Raw genomic sequence first — 15,435 nt, forward strand, 5'->3', positions numbered from 1 at the left:
GCCTCTCCCGTTACGGAGCACAGGCTCTGGACATGCAGACTCAGCGGCCATGGCTCACGGGCCCAGCTGCTCTGAAGCATGTGGGATCTTCCCGGACCGGGGCACGAACCCGCGTCCCCTGCATCGGCAGGCGGACTCTCAACCACTGCGCCACCAGGGAAGCCCTAACGTCTATATTTTTGCAGTAGACCTTAAAGTGGAAAAGATGGGCTTTAGAGTTAGATGGACTTGGGAGTGTGTTCCAGCTCTAGCACTTAGCTGTGTGACCTGGGGCAAATAACTTAGCCTCTCATTTCTCAATTTCCCCATCTGTGAAATGAGATAGTAATGGCGCCTACCTCACAGGGCTGTAGTGAAGACTGAAGGAAAGAGTGTATAGGTTGTTCAGCCTGACACATGTTTAGGACTTAATATATGTTGGCTGTTATCATTATTGTAATTATTCTGTTTTTCCCCTCTACCACTGTGGTTATTCAGAGCATAGACTTTGGAAGCAGGCCTGGGTTGGAATCCCTCCTGTATAGTTTACCATCCAGGTGGCATTGGGTAAGTTAACCAACCTCTCTGAGCCTCAATTTCCTGGAGATGAAAACAATAGTACCCATCTCACAGGGCCTGAGTGAGGATGGAATGAAATACTGTAGGTAAATTGGTATTAATTCTTTTTGTCCCACACACTTTCAGGTGTTTTCTGCATACTTGGCCAGATTCAGCTTCCTAAAGCACAGCTTCCATCCCGTTCACACATCTGCATTGGCAACCCATGACTGACAGAATAAGCCAGACATTCACAGTGTTCCCTATAACTTCAGCCTCACTTCTGACTCCACCCAGCTTCCCCTCTCACTTCCAGCAGGCTTGTTACTACATTGGCCATGCACGTGATCATCTCTACCCCTGCCTAGGTCTGGAATGCCTTCTGTCTCCCCCATGTCTCAAATTCTACCTCTCCCTTCCAGGTCCTCCTTGAACCCACACTGACTCCAGGAAGCCTCCAAGAAATCTTAATATCTGCCTACTTCCGTGGCCTTATCATCTGAGTTCCCTTCTCAGATGTGAAGCAAGGCATCCTATTGAGGTGATCAGGGGAGGGGCCGTGGCTTTGTCATCTCTCCTCCCTCCCATCAGCACCCGGCACAGGACTGGGTACACAGCAGGCACTCATTCCATGCGAATGGAATGCCATTTGACACAGGATAATTGGTCTGAGAAGACTAATAGATTCAGTCTAGCAGAGCCTTGGGGCTCTAGGAGAGGGTGACAAATAGCCGTGACAGGTGCATGGGCCAGGATGGGTTTCTCTGTCAGTATTGTAAGACAGAGTATCCAAGATCGCAGGATGGGGGAGTTTTAGAGGGTAACTGTTGACTTGGCTGGGACAGCTCAGGAGCAAGGCAGGTTATTAGTAAGGAGCAGCATAGCAGAGGTCCTCGGACAGGGGGAAGCTAGAAATTATCTTGAATCCAGAAATTCTCTCCTCATTATTCCCAGCTGTCTGCTCTATTTGACAGAACATTTCTAAGTATGTTTAAAGTTTCATCTCCACCCTCCTTTCCCTCTCCTTCCAGCCTTGGCCTAGACCAGCAGCCCTAAAAGTATGATCCAAAGACCCATCGGGGTCCCTCAGATTCCATCAGGGTGTTCAGTCAAAGCTACTTGATAATACTGAGACATAATACTGAGACATTATTTGCAGTTTTCACTGTGTTGACATCTGCACTGATGGAGCAAAAGCAACAGTGGGTCAAAGCACCTAAGCATGGATCAAGTGGTGGCACCAAACTATATTCACGTTATTCTTCATCATCGATGTATTCATGGTAGAAGAAATATCAGTTTCACTTCAGAATGTCTTGATTGAACAGTAAAGATGATTCATTTTTAATAAATCTCAACCCTTTGAGTACATGCTGTTTTTAATGGTCTGTGTGACAAATAGGAAGGATATATAAAGCACTTCTACTGCATACTGAAGTATGATGTTGGCATGAGGAAAAGCACTTGTTTGATTGAATTGCAAGCTAAACTAGCCAGTTTTTCATGGAACTTTTTTTTTTTTAACTTGAAAGAACAACTGACAGAAAAACTATGGTTATTCAGACTTGGGTATTGGCCAGCATTTTGTTGAAAATGAATCAAGTGAGCCTGTCATCACAAGGCAAACAGTTGATAGTATCTGTAGTCAGTGATAAACTCTAAGCTTTCAAGTAAGAAGTAGAATTTTGGAAAACCTGTATCTATTACTGTAAGCTTGAGAATTTCTCAATACCCTAAGGACATTTCTGATAAGATTAGTAGTGATATTAATGAATGTGGGTTTTATATTGTATAATCATGAAATGAGTCAACAATTGGAAGATCTGCATAACTGGGTGGACCAATATTTTCCAAATGACTAATGCATGATGTTACAAAAGCATGGATAATAGATCCATTCAAAGTGCAAGTTAAGCCAATGGATTTTAATGTAACCGAGTACAAAAGGTTCACTGATGTGGTTTGAGATTCAACATTGCCAATAAACATTAAGAAATTACCACTTGTGAAGTTTAGGTGTAGTATCAAAGAAGAATATCCACAGTGTATTAGTTTTCTATTGCTGCCATAACAAATTACCACAAACTTAACAACTTAATATGACACCTATTTATTATTTCACAGTCCAGGGGGTTTCACCTGAGTTCTCTGCTTAGTCAAGTTGTTGGCTGGGCTGGGCTGTTATCTGGAGGCCCTGGGGGGAAAAGATCTGCTTCCAAGCTCATTCAGAATGTTAGAAAAATTTAGTTCCTTCAGGTTGTAGGTCTGAGGTCCCTGTTGCCTTGCTGGCTGTCATCCAAAGGCCAGTCTCTGCTCCTAGAGGCTGCCCATCTTTTTTCTCATGTGGTCCCTTCCATGTTCAAACCATCAATGGCATGTCAAGTACTTCTCATGCTTCCAGTCTCTCTGACCTCCTTTTCTGTCACTAGCCAGAGAAAGCAATCTGCTTTGAAATGACTCATATGATTAGATTAGCCCACCTGGAGAATCTCCCCTTGCCAAATAACTAACATAATCATGGGAATGATAAACATCGTAAACAACCCACTCTCAAAGGAGAGGAAATTTATACACAGGTGAGGGTCATTTGGGGGATCATCCTTAGAATTCTGTCTAAAAAGCTATTAAATAACCCCCTTTTCTAACTACATATCTTTGTTAAGCTAGATTTTCTTCATATATCAATGCTTTTAGCCAAAACAACGTATTGCAGCAGGCTGAATGCAAGAGCAGGTATGAGAATCCAGTTGCTTTTTATTCCGCCAGATATTAAAGAGATTTGCAAAAATGTAATACAATGCCGGTTTTCTTGCTAATTTTTTTGTTCTGGAAAATAGTAATTTTTCATAAATATATGTTATTTTAAAAAATATTCATTTATTTTTGGCTGTGTTGGGTCTTCATTGCTGCGTGCAGGCTTTCTCTAGTTGCGGTGAGCGGGGGCTACTCTTCATTGCAGTGAGCAGCCTGCTCATTGCGGTGGCTTTTGTTGCAGAGCACAGGCTCTAGGCGCGTGGGCTTCAGTAGTTGTGGTACATGGGCTCAGTAGTTGTGCTTAGTTGCTCCGTGGCATGTGGGATCTTCCCGGACCAGGGCTCAAACCCGTGTCCCCTGCATTGGCAGGCGAATTCTTAACTGCTGAGCCACCAGGGATGCCCATATATGTTATTTTAACATGCAATGGGTTTATCATTGTGATTTTAAATTAAAAAATAGTTTAAAGACTTTATCCATTTTAATTTCTAATATGTTAAATAATGATAGAGAGAACCCATAAAAAGGAGTCTTTTTGGAGTCTTTAATAATTTTTTAACTAGTACTTTTTATTTTTTATTTTTAAATTGACATACATGTCATTTTATATTCTGTGTGACAAAATGTGAAAAGATACATAAAATTCACTCTTTTGGGTATATAGTTCCATGAGTGCAGAGTTATACGACAATGTTTACAGTTCCAACACCCAAAATAATTCCCTATGCCACATCATTTTAGTCAACCCCTTCCCCCCATCCCCAATCTCAGGCAACCTCTAATCTGTTCTCCATCCCTATAGCTTTGTGATTTCAAGAATGTCATATAAGTGGAATCACACAGTAAGAAGTCTTTTGACTCTGGTTTCTTTCACTCAGCATAATACATTTGAGCCTCATCCATGTGGTTTCCTGTATCAATAGTACATTCCTTTTTATTGCTGAATAGTATTCCATTGTACAGATGTGCCATAGTTTATTTATCCATTCAGTAACTGAAGGACATTGGGTTGTTTCCTAAATAGTTTTTAAAAGTATAAAATGGTCCTGAGACCACAAATTTTGAGAGAGAGGTGATGGTAATGGATGGTAATGGACATATCATTTTTATACGGGAAACCAGTAGACGGATGAAAGAGCCATACGTTGGAGATAGGATTGGAAGGATTTACAGATCAGATGTGATGGGGTGTAGAGGGTCAGAGAAAGAGAAGAGAGTGAAATTAAGTCTAACTCTGGGGTTTCTGGCTTAAACAGCTGGCTTTCTCAAATGGAGAAGATGGAGGGAGGATTGGTTTTCTTTTTTTTTCTTTTTTAATCTTTTTATTTTATATTGGAGTGTAGCTGATTAACAATGTTGTGATAGTTTCAGGTGCACAGCAAAGCAACTCAGTCATACATATATATGTATCCATTCTGCCCCAGACTCCCCTCCCAGCCAGGCTGCCACATAACATTGAGCAGAGTTCCCTGTGCCATACAGTAGGTCCTTGTTGGTTAGAGGATTGGTTTTAGTTCAAAGGGAATCAAGGATACAATTTTGGACATGTTGAGTTTGAGATGCTTTTGAGATATTCAAATGGAGATGTCAGTATGTAGGGGTCTGGATTTCAGAGAAGTCTTGGCTGAAAGTGATGATTTGGAACTCATCAGACTATAGAGGGTAATTGCAACCATAAGAGATAAATGCGACTTCCAAGAATGGAAATGCAGAGTGAGTCTTGCATAGGGAAGGAGTCCTAGGTCAGGCTCCTGAGAAACACTCATATTTAAAGATCTAGCAGAAGAGTAGAAGTCAATGAAGTAGTAGCCAGAGAGACAGGAGGACTATCAGGGGAGAGCTGTATCACAGAGGCCAAGATAAGAAAACATTTCAAGAAGGGCAAATTCATTGCGGATGTTGAATTCTGCATAGAAGTGGAGGAAGTTAAACACTGAGATGTGGCCATTGGATCTGATGAGTCAGGGTCATTCGTGACCTTGATGAGAACTTCTTGGTTTGGTGGAATAGTGGGGTTGGACTGGGTCTAATCCTCTCTGCCCTGAGCCCTGACTCCTCCCACACTCCTCTCATCGCTGCCCCTTTACCCCTAGAATCTTTCTTATTCCTCCTTCTAGACTCCTCTTTTCATAGCACCATCGCCTCCCTCTCCCTCAAGACCTCGCTTTATACGGATCTCTCTTAGACTTTCCTCCTCGAAGACCCCACTCCCACCTGTTCTGCTATCTTCCCTAAGCCATCTCTTCCCAGATCTCATTTTCCTCCCTTCATTCTCTCACCACTGACTCTTCTCCTTCACCACATACTGCTTTTCTCAGACTCTCTTCTTTCTTATCTTCTTTCACACTCTTCTCCATTCCCCCACCTATCGAGGCTCTCTGGATCTCAGCAGAAGTCCTAGCAGATTACTAAATAGCCTCCTAGGCTTAACGCTGAGGAGTCACAGTCTTTGGCATGATTCCACCAGGAACGGACAGTGCTGACCTGGGGCAACGTGGCGTTAGAACCTAGTCCTTCAGTGATTGCCAATCTGGTAACCACATCCTGCCCTCATCCGCCCTGGCACCTTCCCCTAAGATTCTGCCTTTTCCTCTCCTCAATTACACAGAATCACTGTGAGCTGATAAGGCGCCCCCTCCACTACAAATTCTATCTCGCTTCAACCAGCATTTTCTACTTATCAAAATATGTTCCTCTACGTTAGCCCAGGCTTGGGAAGTCAGCTGGGTGAAGCCTGGAGAAAGAAGATAGGAAGACTTGCCCCAGGTCACACAGCAGGGTAGAGGATTAGCCCGCTGTTCTTTCCACCCCTTCGGTGTTGCTTGCTTTCATGCCCACAGACTCCCCAGGCCCGAGCTCAGGCAGGCTGCCCTTTTAGCTTGTCCCAGCCAGCCACAGGGTAGCCCCCTGGAGAGACCCTGGCTCAGGAGCACTGCCCGGGGATCAGTACCCCACTCACACCTGCAAGACTGTTATAGGCCACCTTGGGAAGGAGGATGATTTCTGATTTGCTTCACTGAATTCACACTAGGAAACAAATCGGACTGTTTGCTTTGATATTGCTTCCAAGGTGGAGTAGAGCATGATTCTGCTCTGCAGTAGCTCAGTCACACGATGTACATGAAACACTCAAGCACAGTGCCTGACGCCTAGAAAGTGTTCAATGAATAGTGGCCACTGGCCTTATCATTTGTAATGAGGAATTCTTGGGAGGGAGTCAGTGTGGTACACTGGCGAGCTTACTGAACCAGACATCTAGAGGCCTAGATTCCAGGTCTAACTATTCCTGCTCAACTTGAAACGCTGGGTGAGTCATTCATTTCATCTCAGGGGGCCCAGGCTTTCTCATCTGGAAATAGTAATGGCTGCCCTACTTCTGTAATATGTTGTATTAGCCTTTAAAGCATTCACAATCTTTGACGTAGCAATTCTAATCCTAGGAATTTGTCAGTGTTATGTGCAAAGATGCTAAGTTATAATAGTGAAAACAATGGAAATCACAAAAATGTCTAATAGTTAATGGTTAAATTATATTTCCCTATGATAGAATCCAGCACATCCATAAGAGAATGATGCAGATCTGTTTTTTTAATTGACATGAAAACAGGACCATGTCAATGGACCCTGTCAATGTCCTATCATTATATTATTTAGAAATGATAGAAGGTTATAAAATGGTAGGGAATAATATGATTCCATTTTATAAAAAAAAGTTCTATTCATGTCTTCTACAGTACATCAAAATGTTAACAGTGATTAAAACTATACTTCTTGCTTGTGGTATTACGGGGACCTCCATTTTCCTCTTTATACTTTATAATTTTCTGAATTCTTTGCAATTGCATCTAGTATGTTTCTAATCAGAAAAAAAAAACCCAGGAAAGCTTTTTTTTTTCTTTTTTTTCCATTTGGAGAGGAAACCCAGTTGCCGCAATCCACTCCACAGAACTTTGGAGAGACTCAAATGACATAGACTGTGGTCTATGTGGTACTGCTGTGTGTGGTACAAAGGGAAGGCCCACCATTATCATGGCTGCCTCAGTCCCACCTTGTAGGGACCAGGTCCTGCGCTTTGAAGTCACCAGAGTCTGACCCTACAGTACACATGTCTTCCCTTGGACTCAATCTTAGGGGTGGGGTAGGGCTGGGGGTTCGCTGGAGAAGAAGCTGGCTGGACGAGTCTGCAGGGCTGTAGGCAGTGCAAGGTTGCTGAGGTATTAGCTCACCAGGGCCGTGTTTGTGAGGCTTACTTCCTGCTGGGCCTCAGGGCCGCTAGGCAGGAACACTTAATGGGGGTTAACAGAGCCCCCTCCTCTCCCCACCCCAAAGCTGGAATGTTCCGAATTCCTCCTTGGGCCAAACCCCTCTCCCCCCAAGATCTCTCCTGGGCTCACAGAGGTCACTTCACAAAAGCTCAGCTGGAGTTTTTGACAGGAAAAACACAAAACTCACCAAAGTTTTTTTTTTTTTTTTTTAAAGTACCTCAATCTTCCACAGCCTCCAGGGGTTTAATTCTGACCTGTAATAAGTCTCTGACCCAAGGCTGAGATTTGCACATGGATTTTGCAAAGCTGCAGCTAACAATTAGAAATCCTTTATCACCTCAGCCTGGGGCCCCTTGCACCTTACTTCCCTCCCTCAGGATTCATTCCTTCCTCTCCAGGGCCATACATCTCCTCCAAGGCTCTACAAAAGAACTGCTTCGTAAGTGTCTCAATTCTGATTTGTTTTTAAATTCACCTAGGTGGGCTCTTGCGTCCTAGTTGTTATCGATTTGGCCCATGGTGAAGCCAGGCTGGGCCACCTTGGGTTTCTGAGGGGAGGGTACTGGAGGGAAAATTCTGGAGGCACTTGGGTTGGTAGTATTTGTTTCCTCAAGGCTGCCATGAAGTTTCCAGTCTTTGAAACTGCAGGGCCAGAGAAAGTACTCTCCAAGTCAGATGATAATTTCTGGCTGGAGCTTCTGAGGGCAAAAGGACTGAGACAAAGGGATGGGAGGAAAGGAGCTACAGTTTACCCCTCTGCTTAACTGTGGTGGTGGGAGAGCTGAGGAGGACAGGAAGGGTGCTCCCTCACAGCCAGTTCCAGTTCCTTCCTTGGCATGAAGTCTCAGGGAATCAGCAGAAGATGGATTTCTGAGTGAAGTCATAAAGTCTCCCCCTTAAGCCCTTAAATAACTCTCTCCCACTGGTCTCCAAGTCTGTCAGTAGAAATTCCTTCTTTGAAGAAAATCCTGCTATTTGTGACAATGTGGATGGACCTTGAGGGCATTATGCTAAGTGAAATAAGTCTGACAGAGAAAGACAAATGCTGTAGGATCTCACTTATATGTGGAATCTAAAAAACAAAAATGAGCTCATATATACAGAGAACAGATTGATGGTTATCAGAAGTGGGGATGGGGATTGGTGGGTAAGATGGGTGAAGGGGGTCAAAAGGTGCAAACTTGCAGTTATAAGATGAATAAATCTCGGGGATATAAGGTCCAGCATGGTGACTATAGTTAACAGTGCTGTACTGTATATTTGAAAGTTGCTAAGAGAGTAGATGATGGAAGTTCTCATCAGAAGAAAAAAGAAAAAAAAATTTGTAGCTCTGTGTGGTGATGGATGTTAACTAAACTTATTGTGGTGATCAGTTTGCAGTATATACATATATCAAATCATTATGTTGTACACCTAAAATGAATACAATTTTATATGTCCATTGCATCTCAATAAAGAAAAAAGAAATTGCTTTTTTTGGACTGAGACATTATTCTCTTCAAGTGGCCTTTTTGAAAATGGAGTTGGAACCATAAACATTACCAGCACTAATAGCTGGAGAGGTTGTAGGTGATGTCTGCTTTCTAAGTTCTGCCTTTCTGTGTTTTCCAGCATTCTAATGTGAGAGTGCTTTACTTTGATGATCAGGACAAAAAGAAAATTCTTTTTAAAGCAATTAGAATATCTCTCAATCCAGTTGTAGTTCCCTGAGCTGTCATCAACCAACTGATGCAGAAGGAGAGGTGAACTTCTCCAAGGACAAGCTTTCCAGAAAGTAGGACTTCAAAGGAATGGCTTTGCCACCTACTAGAGCCCTTGGGAGCTGGGGGTGAGGTGTGGAGAGGAAAGCAAGTGTCTCAGATGTCTGTGAGACCAAGGGATGGAGCAATGAGACTGGCTGACAGAAGAGGGCTGTGGAGGCCTCTGTCACCCACAGAGCAGCACATCAGATCCTTCCTTGCGCCTGAGAACCCCACTTATCTGATCCCACAGAGTCATATGAAAAGTACCCTCAAAGAAAGTGTACCATGCACAAGACTCTTGGAGCAAGAAGTGGGGAATGGCAGGGCAAGGAAGGGTTAATTCAGGAGCTGCTGTCAGTCTGGACCCTCCTAATCCTCTCCTGCAGTTCCAATCCCTCCCCTAAGGAAGATTAAGTAAGAATCCTAAATGAAGCCTTCTTGCCCAAACCCTGGGCCATGGAGTGTGTTGGCCTCATGCCCAGAAGACAAGTTCAGCTGGCCAGGCCTAGAGTTCTCTGTCCCTCCAGAGACACCAGGGCTTGACTTCTAGGAGGACCCCTCAGAGAGAGGAGTTTCTTTCAAAGCTGCCTGCTTCTAATAACAACTGTTCAGTCTTCTATATTTATCAAAGTGGCTTCTTGTCCCCATTACCTTAGTTGAGACTCAAAACTTTGGAGACATTTTTCTCATCAAAACTAGGGCCTGGAGAAGTGAGGGGACTTCCACAACAGGTTCCCAGTAGAACCGAAATGAGAAGTTAGTCTTGGTTCTCAGGCCAGGACTGGTTCTCTAAACCCTCTACTGCTCATCACACAAATCAAAGCAGAATCTAGACTGGCTCATCACTCAACCACTAGCTATTTCGTCCACCCCTGCCTTCCTGACCCTGGCTGAAAGCTGACCCCATTGGGCCATTTCTCCCAGTTGAATAATCTCCAAAGACTTGTTCTTCCTCCTGCTCAGCTCTGCTACGTCAGACTCTTTAGAGATTCCAAGGCTCAGTGATGGCATTTAAAAAATTCTGCCTTCCCCCTGCCCCAAACCACTTTCCTACTTCCTCCTACCGAGTCAGGACTGGCTCTGGGGAGAGGCTCTCCTCTTGGGCCACTGTCGACTCCCATGGGAAACCTAAGCTGGGCTCTTCCGTCACCATCCCAAGTCCTCAAGGCAGCTCACCAACCCTCACTGGAAAGCTCAGATATGGATAGGGAGTACAAAGGGAAAGTATTTAAGTCAGCTTGGGTGGGAAGAATGGTTAAAGGAAGGTTTCAAGGAGAGGACGAGTCCTGAAGGATGACTAGCAATTAACCACGCAAATGTTGGATGGTTGAATAGCTTAAGGGTTTGGAGACACAGAGAATGGCAACTTCAGATAAGGACACATGTTCAGGTATGGTTAGATTGTGTGTGTGTGTGTGTGTGCGTGCACACGCGCACACACTCACACGCGTGCATGCACATTGGAGCATAAAACATGAGGGTGGAGGTTATTGGTGCGAGATGAGCCTGGAACAAAAAGCAGGAGTCAGACATTGGAGGGCTTTCCTGGTTTCCAGGGCTAGAGAGTTTGAACTTCATCATGAAAGCAATGAAGAGGTCCTGAAATTTTTTAAACATGGCAAAGAGATGGGGTGATACTAATGATTTGATTTCCATTTTAGAAAGATCCTTGTCTGCTGGATGGATAATTGATTGCAGGGGCGGGGCAGAAGTAGAATTAGAGAGACCAATTTGAGGTGCCTATGAGATTTCCAACTGGACAGAGATAATACAGGGTTTGAACCAAAGTCTAGGCAGTGCAGATGGAAAGAAGTGGATGCATTCAGGATGTATTTTGAAGGTAGATCTGATAGGACTTCTTAACTGGTTATAGGTCAAGTAGAGGTTAGGAAACAAGGATGGCTGGCTTGGGTTGCTGGATGAGTGATATTCCCATTGAGGTAGGGAACACTGTGTGAGAAATAGTTTGGGAGTGGAGAGAGAAGAGTGAATATGATTTCAACTTTGCAAACTGTTGAGTCTGAGGTGCCATTAAACCGTTCAGATGGGCTCATTCCAAAGGCAGTTGCATACACACATCTTGAGTTCAGAAGAGAGATCTGTTCCAGTTATATAGATTCAGGAGTCATTGGCATAGAGATGGAGTGGATGAGGTCACCCATGGAGGATGTAAAGAATAAGAAGAGAACTCTAGCTGAAACCCTGGGGTGGGGGAATAGTCAGATTTATAGAGTGGGTAGAAAAGGAGGAAGTTATAGAGGAGACCCTAGAGGAATCATTTTCAGGAGCAGGGAAAACTGGGAGGGATGTTACAGAAAACGAGAAGACAGTTTTATGAAGGAGAGGGACAAGGTGAGATGACAGACATAGGACCACTGGATTTGGGGCAAGGAAATTGTTGGTAACCTTAGTGAGAACATTTTCAGTGGAGGGCTAACGGCAGCAGCCTGCCTTCAGAGAGTTGAGCAGTGATGGGAGGGGGAAGAAGTAGAGACGTCAGTATTAAATGGCTTGTTTAAGAACCTTGGCTGCAAAGAGAATGATGAGGAGAGGGTGATAGCCGCATAGGTAGAGTAGGAAGCTCAAAGAGAGTGGTAGGCATTTGAAGTGGTCACCAGCAGATGCTCACCAGGGACAAGTAGAAGGACTTCCAAGCAGCTCTGAAGGCCCCACAGAGATGCACAATCATGATCAGGTAGAATTGTGCCCGTTTTAGCAGTAAGAAAACCAATGTCTGGAAAAGACTTGCAGTGTCCCCACTGATGAGTGACAGAGATGAGATTCAAGTAGATTTCCCTCCATACCTCCCGTCAAATGTTTTCTTGCCCCTGCTCTGCACCGCTTGGCATCCACATTGGCATTGTCATATCCATCACTGATGAGTAGTATTGACTATCAACCATGTGCCTAATGCTGTGGAGGCACAACAGAGGTTTCATATATGATTTCTTCCCTCAGATTGTTTAGAATTTGGTTGAAGAGACAAGATAGTCAACATATGTACAAACCTATAAAATGATGAAACTCTTGTCTCCCTCTCTCCCTCTCTCTCTCTCTTTCCCTCTCTCTCTTTCTCTCCTGTGTTCCCCACTCCCTCTTCATTTCCCTTCTTTTCCTCTGATCCTCTCTCTCAATCTTCTTTCCCAATATTGCACAGCCCTGGTCCCTTACACTGAAGTGTCATTGACTCATTCAGAAAGTCTATATTTTATAGTCCCTGAAACCTCTTTATCACTTTTATTTACTCATTAATAGGACATTTTTGAACACTGGCTTTGGGTGTGTAATGGGTGGGTAATGCACTGTGCAAGGCACTGGAGATACAGAGGTGAATAAGATACAGTCCTTGCCCTCAAGCAGCTCACAGACTAGTGGGGAAGAATAAGGATATAAAGAGGAGAGTGCAACATAGTGAAATAAGTACTATCTGTATCTCAGTTTCCTTATTTATACAATAGGGATTACTACCTACCACAATACGTTGTTGTGATGATTGAATTAACATGTATAAAGTGCTTATAATGGTCACATAGGATACACTATGTTAGTGTTGCTATTTTATTAGTAGTATTAGTAGTAGTAGCATTACTATGATGGAGGTAAGTAAAGACAAGATACCATAAGAACACAGAGGATGGGAACTTGACCCAGGCTAGAGTAAAAGACATTTGAGCCCTAAAGGATGAGAAGGTGCTAAACAGAGAGAAAAGAATGCCAGGCATTCTGCATAGTAGGAGCAACCTGTGGTCAGATTTGGAAGCAAAAGGCAACAGGACATGATTGAGGAACTCAAAGTAACTTAGTTCAGCAAGAGCATAGAACATGCGGAGGGCAATGGCAAGAGATGAAGTTTGACAGGTCATAGAGTCCAGACACGTTTGGACTTTATCCTTTAGCCGATGGGGAGCCAACTGGAATGTTGTATGTAGAGCAGAGAGTTGATTAGATTAGTGCTGAAAGATCACCTTAACAACAGCATGGAGCACGAATTGGAGGGGGCAAGACTGGAAATAAGACCAGTTAAGAAACTGTTGCTATAGTCCAGAGGAGAGAGGATGATGAAGCCCTGGACTGTGGAAGTAGCAGTGGGGATGGAGAGAAGGATGCCATCGATTTGAGGTATCTTCAAGAATTGGAGAGACTGTGACAGTAGAAGGTGAGTGGTAAGTGTGAGAGAGGTGTCAAGAATCACTTCCAGGATTTGGGTCTGGTGCAAGGAGATAAATAGAGGTATCACTCAGTGACCACAGGGAACCCATGGAAGAACTGTTTGGGGAGGGGTACAATGGGAGAGGTGATGAGTCTTCTTTTGAACATGTCCAATTTGAGATGTCTGTGAAATTTCCAGGTGCACATTTTATTTTATTTTTTAAAATGCATTTTATTTATTTATTTATTTTTGGCTGTGTTGGGTCTTTGTTGCTGTGCGTGGGCTTTCTCTAGTTGTGGCGAGCGGGTCTGCTCTTCGTTGTGGTGCACGGGCTTCTCATTGCTGTGGCTTCTCTTGTTGCGGATCACGGGCTCTAGGCGTGTGGGCTTCAGTAGTTGCAGCATGCGGGCTCAGTAGTTGTGGCTTGCGGGCTCTAGAGCACAGGCTCAGTAGTCGTGGTGCACGGGCTTAGTTGCTCCGTGGCATGTGGGATCTTCCCGGACCAGGGTTCGAACCCGTGTCTCTTGCATCGGCAGGTAGATTCTCAACCACTGCGCCGCCAGGGAAGCCCCCAGGTGGACATTTTAAATAGGTGACTGCTCCGGAAGTCTCGAAGCTCAGGAGGAAGGTCTATGCAGATTTGGGAGCGCCAGTGGGTGGGTAGGAGGTTATGTCAAGGGGGTGGATAGTTTGCTCAGTGACAGAGTGTACATTGAGCAAAGGATGGATTTCTGAGGGATACTCACATTTAAGAGATGATTACAGAAAGAGAAATCTTGAAGAAGGCTAAAATGGAATAGCCAGCTTGTGGTGGGTTGAAAAACTAGTGGGTTGGAGGGTCTTGTAGTGGATGGAGAGAAGGATGTGCCCTTGACTCTTAGTGTCTTGCACCTTGATAAGAGTCGGGGGCGGTGAGAGGGGGGTGCTCATTGCAAAATCCTGAACAGCTCTGACTTTCTAAAGGATTGACTCACATGCCTGCCTCTTACCATGTCCCCTTATTCTAGAGCAGCTACCTTTTCCTTTGTCTCAGTGCCCCTAACAAATAGCCTAGGGAATGTCAGGGCTCCCTCTGGGCCCTGGAACAACCTTTTCTGAATCCTGAATCCTCCCACATCACCCGAGAGGCCTAGGGATGGTGGCGCAACTATTAGGAGAGCAGACAGGAAATGTCTGGGTGTATTATACACATGGGAGGCCTCAGGCTAGCCTGTGGAGGGGGATTTGGGCAGGGCTGGGAGGACTTGAATTCTGAGAGTGTAGACAGATGCTTTGTTGCCTGCCTCAACCTGCCCTGGAGTCAACTTTCACCATGGGCAGGATGACCCAGGGCTAGACCATTGCTCTCTAGGCTGCTGGAGATTCAAGAGGCCTCTAAGAACCTAGAGTCCAAGGCTATACCTTAGGGCCTGTTTTTCCTATTCCAGTCTCCTGGAGTTCGGCACCGGTGTGCAATTGAGGGGCCCTGTGGCACTGTTGCCAGGTAATGCGTTAAACAGCAGGCCTTGGAGACGGAGCCAGCCTACAGCCTGACCTGGAGTTAACACGGTCACCACAACCGACAATGGCATCACCACCTTCTCGGAAAGCAGCCACCTGTCTGGCCCCTGGCTTTGTCTGGCTGCCAATCTAAAGCATGTACCTACGCAGGAGCCGATGACATTTTGGCTCCACTTTCAAAGTTTTTTTTTTTTTCTTTCTCATGTGTTATTTCTAAAGATAACAAAGGTCAAAAGGCATCCAGCATTTTCTGGTTTCTCATAAGCTTCTGGTCAATATTTAATCTGGTTTATGGATTTTTTTAGGTCTTCTAGATGCCTTCTTGAGCCTGCTCGTGGCCACCCACAGACACTTGTAAGGAGGAGAGAAGTCGGCCTGGCACAGACGCTCTGAAATGAGGCATTAGAGGCTGGGATCTAAGGAGGAAGAGCTACAGCCAGAAGACGAGGGAGCAGGCCCCGAAGACGCATCTACTGAGAGGTCTGCC

The sequence above is a fragment of the Hyperoodon ampullatus genome (assembly GCF_949752795.1).
Source record: "Hyperoodon ampullatus genome assembly, chromosome: X".
In the NCBI taxonomy this organism is placed as follows: domain Eukaryota; kingdom Metazoa; phylum Chordata; class Mammalia; order Artiodactyla; family Ziphiidae; genus Hyperoodon; species Hyperoodon ampullatus.